The sequence below is a fragment of the Marmota marmota genome, unplaced genomic scaffold (genome assembly GCF_001458135.2).
Source record: "Marmota marmota marmota unplaced genomic scaffold, marMar, whole genome shotgun sequence".
Taxonomy (NCBI): domain Eukaryota; kingdom Metazoa; phylum Chordata; class Mammalia; order Rodentia; family Sciuridae; genus Marmota; species Marmota marmota.
In genome coordinates, this window is record NW_025999928.1 from 2,433,687 (window position 1) to 2,448,420 (window position 14,734).

The following is a 14,734-nucleotide window of genomic DNA, read 5'->3' on the forward strand; positions in this document are numbered from 1 at the left end:
TACAGTAGATGGGGTAGAGAGAGAAGATGGGAGGGGAGGGGAGGGGAGGGGGGATAGTAGAGGATAGGAAAGGCAACAAAATACAACAGACACTAGTATGGCAGTATGTAAAAAAGTGGATGTGGAACCCATGTGAATCTGCAATATGTATATGGGGTAAAAATGGGAATTCATAATCTGCTTGAATCAAATGTATGAAATATGATACGTCAAGAGCTTTGTAATGTTTTGAACAACTAATAATAAAAAAATAATAATAATAAAATAAATAAATAAATATTTTTTCTTTGCCAGCTAGCAGGACCTTAAGGTCTTTCAGTAGAGGGCACTAGAAAAACATTGCAGGGAAAGGGATTTAACTTCCTGCTTCCTGCTGCAAACATGCAAGTCTTCTCCAGGTACCTATTTCTGCACCTGGGAAGGCACTCCACCACCAGGCTCCTACAGCACACACAGCTTCACCCAGTCAATTTTGTAGCAGAGTGCCTCTGAAAAGACACTGCCCCATGAGCAGCATTCCCTAGGACCCTGAAGGGCAGATAACAAATTCCACTGGAAACTCACCATATCTATTAGCCTCAACTTTGGCCCTTCCCAATAAAGACTAGGTCTTACAAGTAGAAAAGAAGCCTACCTCAAGCGGGGGAGGGAGAGGGGGAGCCATTATGTCACTGCTCCTTATAACTGCTCCTTATAACTGCTATTACTATAGCCTTTATAATTATCTTTACTTGTCACTCATACTTCTCTCTTTTATCCAATCCCCTGTTATAGTCATTAATTCATTATATTATTTCCCTGTTAAATTACTGTGTGGCTTCTGCTCCCTGATTGAACCCATACTAGTACATCCTAACAATGTTTTAAACTATTTAGTAGCCATTCATAATTCCTCTAGGAATTTTAATTGGTTGGTTCATATTATTTATACATAACCTTAGAATTCATTCTGACATAATTATAAATGCTAAATGCATGGAATATAATTTGCTCTAATTCAATCCCAGTACCTCCCCTTACCCTTTCTTCTTCCCTCCCCCTGTTCCCTTCCTCTTCTCTACCGATCTTTCTGTTGTTTACTTAGTTTTTTAAAAATTAGTTATCTTATGGATATACATAATGGTGGGACTCACTGTAGTATATTTAATGTATTACAAATTAAATGTAGTAATATTTCATATATACACATACATAGGTCAGATTCGGAACCCAACGTTTTTTTCCTTACCAATCCCTCCTCCCTCTCCCTCAATCCCCTTACTCTACTCCAGTGATCTTTCTTCTTTTGATGGAATTCCACACCTTCCCCCATTACTTTTCTCTCTTTTTTCTTCTTTAAATTTCTTTACTTTAGACTAGCTTCTATAAATAAAGCATTCAACCTCTGACTTTCTGGGTCTGACTTATTTTATTTAGCATGATAGTTTCCAGTTCCATCTATTTACCAGCAAATGACAAAATTTCATTCTTTGTGGCTGAGTAATACTCCATTGTGTATATATACCACAGTTTCATTATCTATTTGTTTGCTAAAGGGCATACCAGGGATGGTTCCAAAGCTTGGCTACTGTGAATTGTGCTGTTATAAACATTGATATGGCCACATCTCTATAGTATTCTGATTTTAAATCTTTTATAAATCCTGTTTTGAAGATAGAGTGAATTCTTTCTCTACAACTGAATCTTCTGTTTTCTTTTCAAATAAAAGATTTGGACAGAGGGTAGAGGGTAGCAGAACACTACCCTCAGAAATGAGTTAAAGCTGTGACATTGACTTCTTTTAAATTTATGAAGTAACATTAATCAAACACTGCCAAAGATACACCACAAACAGTTATATTCTTAGGTCAACCTATTAAATACTTTAATACCATTCCTGTTACACCTAACCTCTCTTTTCTAATACCCTCCACTGACAAAAGTTCAGATACCACTTTACAACTACTAGAACAGTTGTATAAGAAAAGACAGATAATAACAAGTGCTAGCAAGAATGAGGAAAAACTGGAGCCCTTATACTTTGCTAACAGAAATGTAAAACAGTGTAGCTGCTTTGAAAACAGTCTAGCAGTGCCTGAAAAAGGCTAAACATACAGTGATCATATGACTCAGCTATTCATCCCAAGTATACATCCCCCAAAATTTTTAACTTATGTCCACATAGAAACATCTGAATGTTAATAGTACCATTATTCACAATAGCCAAAAAGAAGAAACAATCCAAATGTACATCCACCAATGAATGGATAAATAAAACATGGCATATACTATTATTATTAAGTGATATAAATAAATGAAGTATTGATACAAACTACCTGAAGGAAACTTCAAAACATATTTTGAAGAAAAGACAAGACACAAAAGGCCATATCATTACATAATTCAATTTATATGAAATATCTAGAATAGATAAATCTATAGAAACAGAAAGTAGATGAGTAGTTGCCTAGGACTAGGGGAGACATGGAGATTGAAAGGTAGGACCTAAGAGGTGCATGGTTTATTTTCAGGGTAATAAAAATGTCCTAAATTTGACTGAGGTGATGGTCACATAATTCTATGAATATACTAAAAGCATATTTAGTACAGGTAAATTATATGGTATGTAAGTCAAACTCAATGAAATATTTTTTTAAAAACAGTGTATACAGAAACTTTCACAATTCAACCATTCCTAAATTCAGGTTAGGGACTTATGCTACCTCAGTACCTGTTTCCCATGAAAGACTATAATGCTCTTTCATAAAAGCAAAACCACAGTCACCTGGGCTTTTAGAGATGTATTCTTGAGTTATTTAGCCAACAAAGTTAAAAAACTACACTGAAACATTGGTAACGTCACATAATGACCCATAGTACACACTTTCCTAGTGAGTAGGGTTGACTTTTATATACTTAAAGGTGGAATTTATATACTTGAATTAAATGTGGTAATTTGACCTTTGCAAAAAAATCACAAAAGCAATATCAACCTGCTTTAGCTAGCCTACATCTAAGAAAAAGCAAGCAATTTTGACAAGTCCAGCGTAAAAATAGCATAAATTTTAGATCTTCTGAATTTTGGAGATTATTCTGATCTTTGGTCTCAATTAGAGCTAGTTTAAGAGCACACATGAATCTAAAAATTGACGCTATCCTCACTGCCTTAAGTCTGAAATTAAGCTAATCAGCCCGAGAATAGGTGCATATGCACACACACCATTAGAATTCCATACACTCAAGAGGTCCTAATTTTCATTCTGGGGATTAAAAAGCCAGAAAAGAAATTGGCACCTTAAATAAAGCTAAAGTTGTACATCCTAAATATATAAATACTTCAAATGTGCATGCTTTTAGACTATATGTGGGTGTTATTTTTTTTTTTAAGAGATGAAGTCTTGTTATTTTGCCCAGTTGGCCTTGAACTCCTGGGTTCAAGGGATTCTGCCTGCTCTAAATTTTTTCAAGTCAGAAAACTACTGAGGGAAAAAAAAAAGGAAGGAAGGGAAAAAACAAAAAGACATACACATAGCTCACACTGGAAAATTCAATCTAAATCTTTTAAATACAATCTCAGGAAAGATAATTCCCTTTTGACTTTTCTTGCTTACACAACTTGGTCCAGTTTGCATTCCACCAGAACAACTCTACTATTTTACTCTCTTTTGTTTACAAATGGATCTCCCTGAAAGATGTCAAGACAAAAAGTTTCCACTGTTTGACAACTTTTGTGAAATATTACTCTTTATACAATGATAACCTTTACAGTTAAATATTAGAATGGTTATTGTTGAAGTGAGTGTGGTCAACTGATGAAAATAATGTAGTTAAGGATTTATGCAGCTGGTTCCACCCAGGGAGGATAGAAAAAGTATGCTGAAAAGGAAACATCTTTTGTCAGTTTCTCTAAATGTTTGAAGGAAATTACTTGGAGAACACATTCAAAGAGAGCTGCTAGTCCTCCACACTGACCAAGTCAATGTAACAGAAAACTGCAAATCCTGATTACTTAATAACAAATGTCTCAAAGAAGATGTCATACCATTGGCATCATCATTGAAGAAAAAGTGAGAAACTGGGAAGAATAAACAACAACTGTAATCTAAAGGAAGGAAAGAAGAATAACATACCCAGCAACTGACAAATTACTACCTCAGCCTAGCATCTAAATTAAGTCTGAAACACACATATTGCAGATAGCTTATGTTTTCATTTGTTTTGTTTTGGGTATTAGGGATTGAACTCAGGCACAAGTACCACGGAGCCACATTCCGAGCACCAGCACCCCCTAATTTTTTTTTCCAGACAGGGTCTCACTAAGTTGCTTAGGACCTGCTAAGTTGCTGAAGCTGGCCTCAAACCTGCTATCCTCCAGTCTCAACATGCAGAGTCTCTGAGATTACAGATATGTGCAACCACACCCAGCTGGAGATGGTTTATATTAAACTTGTCTAAATTATATTAAGGTATACTTTTCATCTAGTTAGCTTACTCCTATAACACTCAATGATTATGTTGTGAATGCTTGGGCCCAATATGAAAACAGGGAAATTAACTTCACCTATATTACTGACATTAATTTTATGAAAAAGAGTAAACCTATTAAAAAACTTACATCTTACACCTTTCATGATCATACATCCTCAATAGAACCAAACAAGACTGGACAGTTCAAACAATAACCCTCAAAAAAAGATGTGTGGATATATATATATATAAAAGATATAATTTATTTTGACATATGACAATTTTAGTACAAATAAATGGGATCTGGGGCTTGGGTTGTGGCTCAGAGTTACAGCACTTGCCCAGCATGTGCAAGACTCTGGGTTGGATTCTCAGCACCACATAACAATAAATAAAATAAAGGTATTGTGTCCAACTGCAACTAAAAAAAAATATTTTAGAAAATTTTAAAAATAGGATCTTATTGTTTAGGGATAAGAATCTAATTATTCCTCAATTTAGTTAAGTAATTTATTTAAAATAATTCTTCCCCCAACCCAGATTTCAACTATTTTTAGACTTACAAAAAGCCAAATTTTCCAAGTCTATATATAGATGATAGATGAGATCAAAATTCTTATCTTGAAACAAACATTTTCTTTGCTTTTAACATATGACAGTGATCTTAAACGAATGAATTTTTTAAGTACCATAGCCTAAAGCTAGCTCTCAATAATATCCCAATAAAAATCAAAATATACAGCATATTAGGAACAACAAGAAGAAAAAGAAGTCAATAAAGTATGTAGAAAAAAAGGAGTAAAACAACAGAAATAAATCCCTCCTTATCCATTACTTTAAGTATAAATGAAGTCTGCCAATCAAGACAGAGATTGACAGAACAGATAATTTTTAAATGATCCAACTTTATACTGTCTGCAAAAGACTGAATTCAGAGCCTAAGATACAAATGAGTTTAAAGTGAAACAGAAAACCAAATTAACGAGAATAGTAATCAAAAGAGGGCAGGAATGTCAGTATTAGTATCAGAGAAAACAGACTTTAAATTTTAAAAGGTTGAGAAATTTAACTGCTGACAATGTTATTTCTCTTCCCTTTAGACTACAGGCGTTATTCGACAATATTTATCATACAAACAAACAATCTTCTATGACCCCAAAATAAAAAATTAGCAGTCAGTAAGAAAAAGAAAACTAGAAAATTCATGAATTTGTGGAAATTAAACCACTGGGTCACAGAAGAAATCACATGGGAAATTAGAAAATACTTAAAGATGAATGTAAGCAAATTATCACATACCAAAATACAGAATACAGCAAAATCAGAGGGAAATTTCTAACTAAAAACAATTACTTAAAAAAGAAGAAAGATCTCAAATCAACAACCTAATTTCACATATTAAGAACTAGGCGGAAAAAAACTAAACCCAAAGCTAGTGGAACAAAAGGAAATAAAGACTAGGGCAAAAATAAAGAGAGACTATGATAACAAAGAAAATCAACCAAAAGTTGGTTCTTTAAAACAACTAATAAATCAGCAAATCCTTATCAAGATTAAGGGAAAAAACTCAAAATTATTAAAATCAGAAATGTAGGTGGAGATAGCACTAATAATTCTACAGAAATAAAAATTCTTATAAGAAAGTACTATGAATAATTGTATGCCAACAAACTGGATAACCTAAAGAAAATGAACAAAATCCCAGAAACACAAAACCTATCAAGATTCAGTCACAAAGAAACAGAAATATGAACAGACTCCAAACCAGTAAGAAGACTGAAAAAATCTCCTAATAAAGCAAAGATCTGGACCTGATGACTTCACTGGTAAATTCTACCAAATATTTAAAGGACATCAGTCCTTCACAATAACTTCCAAAAAAATGAAAATGAAGGAACACTTCCTAACTTACTGTATAAAGTCAATATTGCCCTAATACCAAAGTTAAACAAAGACATCACAAGAAAAATCACAAACCAATATTCCTTTTGATCACTGATGCAAAAATCCTCAACAAAATACTAGCAAACCATGCAATAAAATAAATCAAATCAAAATCAATGACATATCACTTCACACCTAGTAGGATAACTACTAACAAAAAAGGAAGGAGAAAAAAAAAACAGAAAGAAACAATTGTTAATGTAGACATATATGGAAAACAGTAGAGCAGCTCTTTAAAAAATTGAAAATAGAATTGTCATATGACCCAAATTCCACTTCTGAATATATATATTCAAAAGAACTGAAAGCAAGGTCTCAAAATTATATTTTTACACCTTTGTTCTTAGAAAATGGGAGAAGAAACCCAAGTGTCTGTTGCTATAATATACAATGGAATATTATTCAGCCTTAAAAAGGAAAGAAATTTCTAACAGATAATACAGCACGGATGAACTTTGAAGACATTGTGTTAAACCAATCAACCCAATCACAAGAAGATAAATGTTATATAACTACACTAATATTAATTACCAAAGTAGTACCAAATTCATTGAGACAGAAGAATGGTGCTTGCCAGAGGATGAAAAATGGGGGGAAAGAGGGAGTTATTACTTAATGGGTACAGTTTTAGTTTAGGAAGATGAGAAAAGTTCTGGTGATAAATGGTGGTGCTGGCTGCATAGCTTTCACTAGACAAAGAAAAAAATCCAGAGAGTATGCCTGCCATAAATTAATAACTTTAAACAGTTGCTGCCAAAAATAAAACTCTTTATTCTTTTGGGCTGGCCACAGTGGCACCTGTAATCCTAGCTACTTGGGAAGGTAAGGCAGGAGGATATCAAGTTCAAGGACAGCCTGGGAGATATAAGGAGACTCACCACCCCACATCTCAAAAAATAACAATATTCTTTTTAGTTCATTAAACTCTATTACATGTAGTGTTCAGATTTTTAACATTGTACTACCGTAACTCTAAAAACTGAAGTTCTTTGAAGAAGTGCTATCTATATTAAATATTCTGCAGACTGGTTGACCTTGGCTGATAGAACATCCTGACTGTTTAGAGATGAAATGCTGTAGGTAACAAAACAATTTGGGCTATCTTATTTTAGTTGGCCAATTACCTTCACTTTTGTATGTGACCTAAACTTCTCTGAAGGCATCACTAAGCTTAGCAAAAGACCTCTAGCCTCCACCAACCCTAATGCTAAGAATATATTAAGATAAATCTGAAACCTATAGAAGCAATTTCTCCACCTTGCTGTAGTCTGCTTACCTGATGCTCCCACCAAATGTAACGTAAATATACTGATTTATGACTTTCTTTTGTTCTGTGACTAAAACTCATGTAACCTCTTCCATGGAGGAACACGTCATTCAGGGTAACTTTAATCCATGTTCTCAGGCCATGCTCACTTATATTTGACTCAGAATAAACTATTCTTTGCTTCCTTTAAAGCAGAGTTGTTATTTTATGCCAACATCTTTTACTGACCTTATTACAGTTTTTCTTCCCAATGTAATCTGTACCCTTATAATTTTCATAATGTTAAATCATTTTTCCCATAAGGAAAGACACAAAAGGCAAAGAGAGCAAGTGCTGCTACCACTCTTTAGAATGGTTTCTCCTCACCATGAATTAAGTGAGAAATTAACAGACATTAAAGAGAAGCCAACTAGCTTTTCTTTGGCTTTATGAGGTGAATATTAGTCAACCTTTTTTACATTATTCCTTCACAAATACTTAATACAAATACTTAAACTCCCCAAAAGATGTGATTTGAAATCACATTTTGGTAGTAATATACTACCAAATCTAATTTTTGTCTTTAGATAATGCCATTTCAGATAACTATATAATCCCTTTGCATCAATAGCTGACTAAAACCTTTTAGAAACATCTCAACCTTCTGTAAATAACCCTTTACTCTACTTAATTTTTTTCTTAATAAAGCGTTTATCATGATCCAAAGTCTTAAAGCAAAAAAAGACCAGAGATTGCCCATCCTAATCAAAGTTTTGCAGAAATCCTCATTATGATTTAAATTGCAGGGTCATCCATGGACCCTCGGGGTCCTGACATTCTTATAGTGTCACCAACTATAATATTAATCATTATATTTTTCACCCTCAAACACCAGGAAGATGGAATGGGATTGTGGCTCAGCAATAGAGCCATCACCTAGCACTTGCGAGGCCCTGGGTTTGATACTCAGCACCAAATAAAAATAAATAAATAAATAATAAAGATATTGTGTCCAACTACAACTAAAAAATAAATATTTATATGATATATTTTTACAGGAAGAAAAAAATCTACTTTCACTTAAGAATGTTCTTGAATAATCAATAAATTGTTAATTTTATTAAATCCAAGCCCTTGAAGGTACAACTCTTACTATTCTGTATGTTAAAAGAAGAAGTATGCACAAAACATTTCTGCCACATAATTATAATGGATGTTTCATGGCAATGCAGTTCTATAACTGAATTGCAAGTTTAAATTTAGACTTTTTTCATGAAACACCATTTTGAAAAAAATGTCTAAAAGATTTTGATTACCATCAATAAATAAATGTGGAAAATAAAAGGTTACTGTCACCAAAATTTGGGTATTCTGGAAAAGGATTTCTCATACATAAAGTGAAACTGTCACTTCAAGAAAACAATTGGCAAATCATACCTGTTGCCAATGATAAAACTTGAGCATTCTAGAAAAAAAATCAGAACTTGGGAAAACTCATACCCACAATCACATCTCAATGTAGACAGCTTCTCAGCAATCTGTTTCTGATGAAATAACAGTGATATTTACAAATGTGACTTTTCTTTGGTATTGTATAATGAAATATATCAATATTTGGAAGATGTGTATAACTCACTGAACCATTATTTACAAATGACCAAGGAATGATGTCACAAAGTTAGGCATGGGTAGTCACTGAACCAATATTTACAAATGGTCAAGGAATGATGTTATAAATTCAAGCATAAATTCAAGCATTAGTCAATTCAGAGTTCAAATTAATGGATTTTAATCTAACAGAGTATGAAAAAATTTAATGATATGACTTCAAGTTCCACATTTCAACCAACCCTAAGAAAGTGCCATTTGTCGAGTTTTGATGGAATGCCAAACAAGACTATCCACAATTATCTGAAAAGACAATTAAAATATTCCTCCCTTTCCAATTATTAACTATATGAGGCTGGAGCGCTACATACATGCACATCAATCTAAACAAAGTATACTGCAATAGACTAAATGCAGAAAAAATTGCAATAATCGAGCTGCTTGCATTAAACTAGATATTAACAATTTATAAAAAATGAAGCTGAGGATGTAGCTCAGTGGTAGAGAACTTACCTAGCTTATGACAGGCCTTGGGTTTACTCCCTAGCACTACAAAAAGAAAAGAAAATCTCAAAATATTTACAAAAATGTAAAACAATACCACTCTTCTCACACTATGTAGAGGTGTAATCCACAGATAACTTTCTGAGGTTTCTCAGCAACTTTTTAAGCATGTGAGAGTCCAAAAACCAAAAGTTTGAAAATATCTAAGAATAGAATATTAATACAGGTTGAGTACCCCTAATCCAAAAAATAAAAATTTATAATTTTAACTCCCAAGTGGAAAATTGACACCTGACCCCATTTAACAAATTGCAGTCAAAATGAGGCACACTAAAAATATTATTTAAAATTATCTTCAGAATATGTGTATAAAGTATATATAAAATATAAATGAATGTCCTGATTAGATTTGGGTACAACCCAAAAAAAATATCCCATTAAGTATATGCAAATATTCCAAAATCCAAAACAAAATTTTGAAACACCTCTGGCCCCAATCATGTTGAATAAGAGACACTCCATTTGTATCAGATCCACACAAACTAAGAACTAGCACGTAAAATCATTAGGGAGAGGAAAAAATTCCTAGGAAAACTGCATGAAAGTTGAAAAGGAAGATAATATCAAATCAAAACTTCACTCTATGCAACATCATTAAAGAAGAAAATAAAAAGAAGAATGTTTAGATAAAAGTTATTTTGTATATTAGATAAACACATATATACATTAAAATTTTGATAGATAGTACTTTTGATAACAGCACATATCAAAGAAATACCAACAACAGCTCAAAAACAGGTGATTAAAATAGTAGCCAACACCAACATGAGGGAGATAATCCAAGGTTTTGTCAGAAGAAACAGACAAGGATATTTCAGAAACTCTCCAGCAATATCCTAGCGCACCCCGCTCTTGGTGTAGCTGTTCTATTTAAAACTGACTTACATGTTTCAAAGGCAGGACAGTGAGACTAAGCTCTCAGCCCCAAAGGAATAAAAGGAATAAATTGATCATAACAGAATTAATCTGCACGAATATTGCCTGTCGGCCTGAAATCTTTTTTTTTTTTTTTGGAGTACCAGGAATTGAACCCAGGGGTGCTTAACCACCATGCCACATTCCCAGCCCTTTCTTATTTTACACTTTGACACAGGGTCTCACTAAATTGCTTAGGGCCTGGCTAAATTGCTGAGGCTGGCTTTGAACTAATGTCCTCCCTGTCTCAGCCTCCTGAGCCACTGGGATTACAGGGTGCCGCACCCAGCCTGAAGTCTTTTTTCAGTCTACTAGATCTCTTGGAAGACTGAGGAAAGCAGTAACAATATTATTATTTACTTAGTCCACACATGTGCTAAGCACTGCGTGAACTAAGCATTTTACATGTATTAACTTTTAATATGCAAGATCATTTAAGGGTATATATCACTGCTATCCCCACTTTCAAAGTTGAGAAAATTGAAGCACAAAGATGATAAACAACTTGCCTAAAGCAAAGTCAGGACTCAAACCCAGCCAATCTGGCAGAGGCCCGAATCCCTAGCCACCAAACTACAGAACTACACAGTAACTAAGAATAACATGTGAAGTTTAAAATTCAGTGCCCACCCTACACAATTTTTGTTGTTTACATTAACACCCCCTCCTTAATGAAAGCTCCTAACTTACAGAAGACAGGTTTATCCATTATTATTCATGTATACTGTTCAATATGCAGGTACTGGGGGACTTCAAGCAAGAAGAGATTCTGAAGATGAACACTGTGGAGGAGTTTTAATATAGAACATAAACTACAAAATTTCACAAGTCTTGGACCTCCTTTCAATATGGAGGTAAATCATTACTTCATAGCAGTCTAGCCATACTTAGAAGAATTAAAGCCTTGATTCAAGACAATTAGAAAACTTTATAAAAATCACTTCTACAAGTTTAAATTATAATAATAGATTTAATGTTTTGCATAGCGAAACATAAGGATAGTTTTTAAGCCTACCCCCTTCATTTCAGAGTTCAAGTGAGAATGCAGTTTTAAACATGTGATGAACCAATTCAAGGCAGCACATTGAGGCTATTATAAATGAATTTATACCTTCATTGTAGAATTTGACTCAAGAGAAGTAGAATGGGAAACTGAACAAGTCACAGAACTGAGACTTCAGGACGAGAAACAGGGAATGGATTACACACCACCAACTATCAGTAATTCTACATAGGAACTTCTTATGTTCCAGGGCTGTTTGGTTTTAACATTTGGCACATGTTTTAAAATATGTACCATTTAAAGTGCCTTAAATAAATCACTTCTTTTTTGGTATGCTGAACTGAAAACATTCCACAACACAATTATAAAAACAACTTTCTGTTTTTCGGAGAAAAAAAGAATTTGTAAGAATAATTCAGACAGTAACAAAGAAAGTGATAATTCGATTTACACAAAGAAAAAGTAGGTGAAAATGAGTGATCAAGAAGATTATGAAAGTCCTTTCTAACTAAAACTATCAATTAAACACCAATACAATTTTGAGCACCTTAAGAAAAAATTCTGTGTGGATGTTTTTTTCAATACCCACAAAGAATTACTAGCATGTTGCTAAAGAAAATTTCCGTTAAGTGTTATCTTTGGGCAAGCACTTAAGCAAGCTATATTAAAACGGGAAATGAGTTTTAGATCATCAACATTCACATTGATTACACTATGATGTGTTAAAACTCCATTCTACAGTGGGTAAACGCCCAGAAAAGGAACCCAACCAATTCAAACGGTCCTGGTGCTCATAAAAAGCTTGTGAGAAAAACAAAGGTAAAGCCAAGCAAGTCTTTGCATTTGGGTACAGGAATCCTTGAACACCAACAACCGAGAACCCGCAACTCTGCACTGTCATCTAGGGTGATATGATTCTGGTTCCAATCAACCCCACAAGCGGACAAGTTGTAAACACAGAATACACTTCAGCGCGAACCATCCAGCTCGCTCGTGGAAGCAAACACTACCATCGCCAATGCACAAACCCCTCCTTGCTGGCTCTCCGCCGGTACCGTAGGGTTTCCGAAGCACAGGCGGCGGGCTCACGCCGGTGCGGGCCCGAAACAAGGTGCAAGCCGCAAGCCCCCAGCCCCCAGCCCCACCGCCCTTCGACGGCACTCCGCGCGGCTACCGGAGCTTGGCTGGAGAGGAGGACCCCTATGCCGGGAATAAGGACTAAGGTGGCCGGGTGTCCAAGGGGCGGGGATAAGACGTAGCGTTTTCCAAACGCCAGGCAAAGCTCCAACCCATCAAGGGTTTCCCTGAAGATCTAGTCCAACTCCCCGCCCCGCAAGAAAGACACGCGATACACAACCTGTCAAGTGAGGGGCTACGGGACTCGAAGGCGCACCCCAAGCCCCAGGACGCCGCGGCCCGCCACTCCCGCGGCCCGGAGGCTGCGGAGGAGCGGACAGCGGCGGGGACGCTCACCGGCTCAAGCTGGGCGCTAGCGGGGACTGCACAGAGCCGCCGCTCCAGGCTCGGCACCCGGCTCCGCGCCGTCAGTACCGGCGGCTGCTCGCTGGGCGCGCGGCGGATCCTTCGCCGCCCGCCGCCCAGGTGTTTTCATACAAACCCCGGTGGCAGAAGAGGCGGAGGCGGCGGAGGCGGCGGAGGCGGCGGCGGAACCTGTCCGCATCCCGGGCGACGTCAGCGCGGCGCCCCGCCCACCGGACGCTCCGACCAGCCAACTCGGGCGGGGCGCGTGAGCAGGATGGGCGGGCGTACGGAGGGGCGGGGTCGCGGGAGTCCGGGAGCGCGCCCGGCTGGAAGGAGGGAAGGGACGGGTGCGAGTTGAGCAGCGAGCTAGCGGTTCCTTGTTCCCTGCAGCCACGCGCAGAGCCAGGCCACCGCCCAACCGAACCGAACAGACCGGCTGGCGGCTCTCCATGTTCTTCAAGTCACCCTTCCTTTACGGACAATCGACCAGGCTTTTTCCCGGAAATAACCTGCCCCCCTACCTCTTTACCATCAATTGCCCACTCTCATAGGAAGTCTTTAGCGGCATTGACAAATGGTTCTCAACCCGCCCCAATACCCAAATGTCTTCAAATCCTGGGGACAGTGGTTAAGTGCATAAGGCTTTTTTGACCCCTAGTAAGAGACGAGGAGGGCTATTCAGTTAGCCACCTATGCTCCCAGAAAACAACGGAATTGCATCTTGTGGCCAAACCTCGATAATTAGATGTTTAATGCTGCAGAACCAAAATATACTGATTTATTTTTTGTTTGTTTGTAATGTGCCTACTTACAGTCATGAAAACGGTACTGCTAAGTTGACCAGTGAAGAGAATATTATTTGAGTCAAACTAGTGTGTCAGATAAATTACTAATACATTGTTGTGTTTTGACTAAAATATACTGTAATTTATTATTAGTAACTACTGACATCATTTACCTTTTTAGGGCCGGGTGTTCCGGCGCATGCCTGTAATCCCAGCTTCTCTGAGGCTGAAGCAGGAGGCTTGCAAGAAAGATCCTATGTTGTAGGCCAGCATGGGCAATTTAGCTAGACCCTGTCTCAAAATAAAATTTAAAAAGAGCTAGAATGTATCTAAATTGTACAGTTCCCTATCATAATGGAGGACCTGGGTTCAATCCCTAATACTGCAAGAAGGAAAAGAAAGAAAAAGAAACACATTAACTTTTTTTTTAGAGTGCATAGATCATGTTAACTGCTATTCATGGTAGCTGGTAAGGAATGTAAAATTATTACAGGTAGAAAAGGAAACAGCTGTGAGAGAGCTTTGTTTTTCATACTTGTTTAAATTAAGCAGGTGTGAAGGTGATTTAAAAGTAATTTAAGGTGTAAGAGTGCTTCTTTCAGTTTGTTATCGGTAGATATCCTTACTCAAATGAACAAGAGACCCATTTTGTAAATGTTTAGTTTCTCCGACTATGAGCACCAAAAAGTACATTACAGTATTTAAAATAAATTCAAAATACCATCCCAAACCATCTAATCT

The 14,734-nt window shown here is 36.4% G+C and overlaps 1 protein-coding gene across 10 annotated transcripts in view; it reads right to left on the reverse strand.

Annotated features, from left to right (window-relative positions):
• The window catches only part of Agtpbp1 (ATP/GTP binding carboxypeptidase 1), a 280,878-nt gene extending 267,546 nt beyond the window's left edge, over positions 1-13,332 (reverse strand). For all 10 annotated transcript variants that reach the window (XR_007346540.1, XR_007346541.1, XM_048800447.1 and 7 more), the window contains exon 1: positions 13,200-13,332. The gene's annotated coding sequence lies outside the window, so the exon portion shown is untranslated. The remainder of the gene's footprint in view (positions 1-13,199) is intronic.
• Between the last annotated feature and the right edge of the window lie 1,402 nt (positions 13,333-14,734).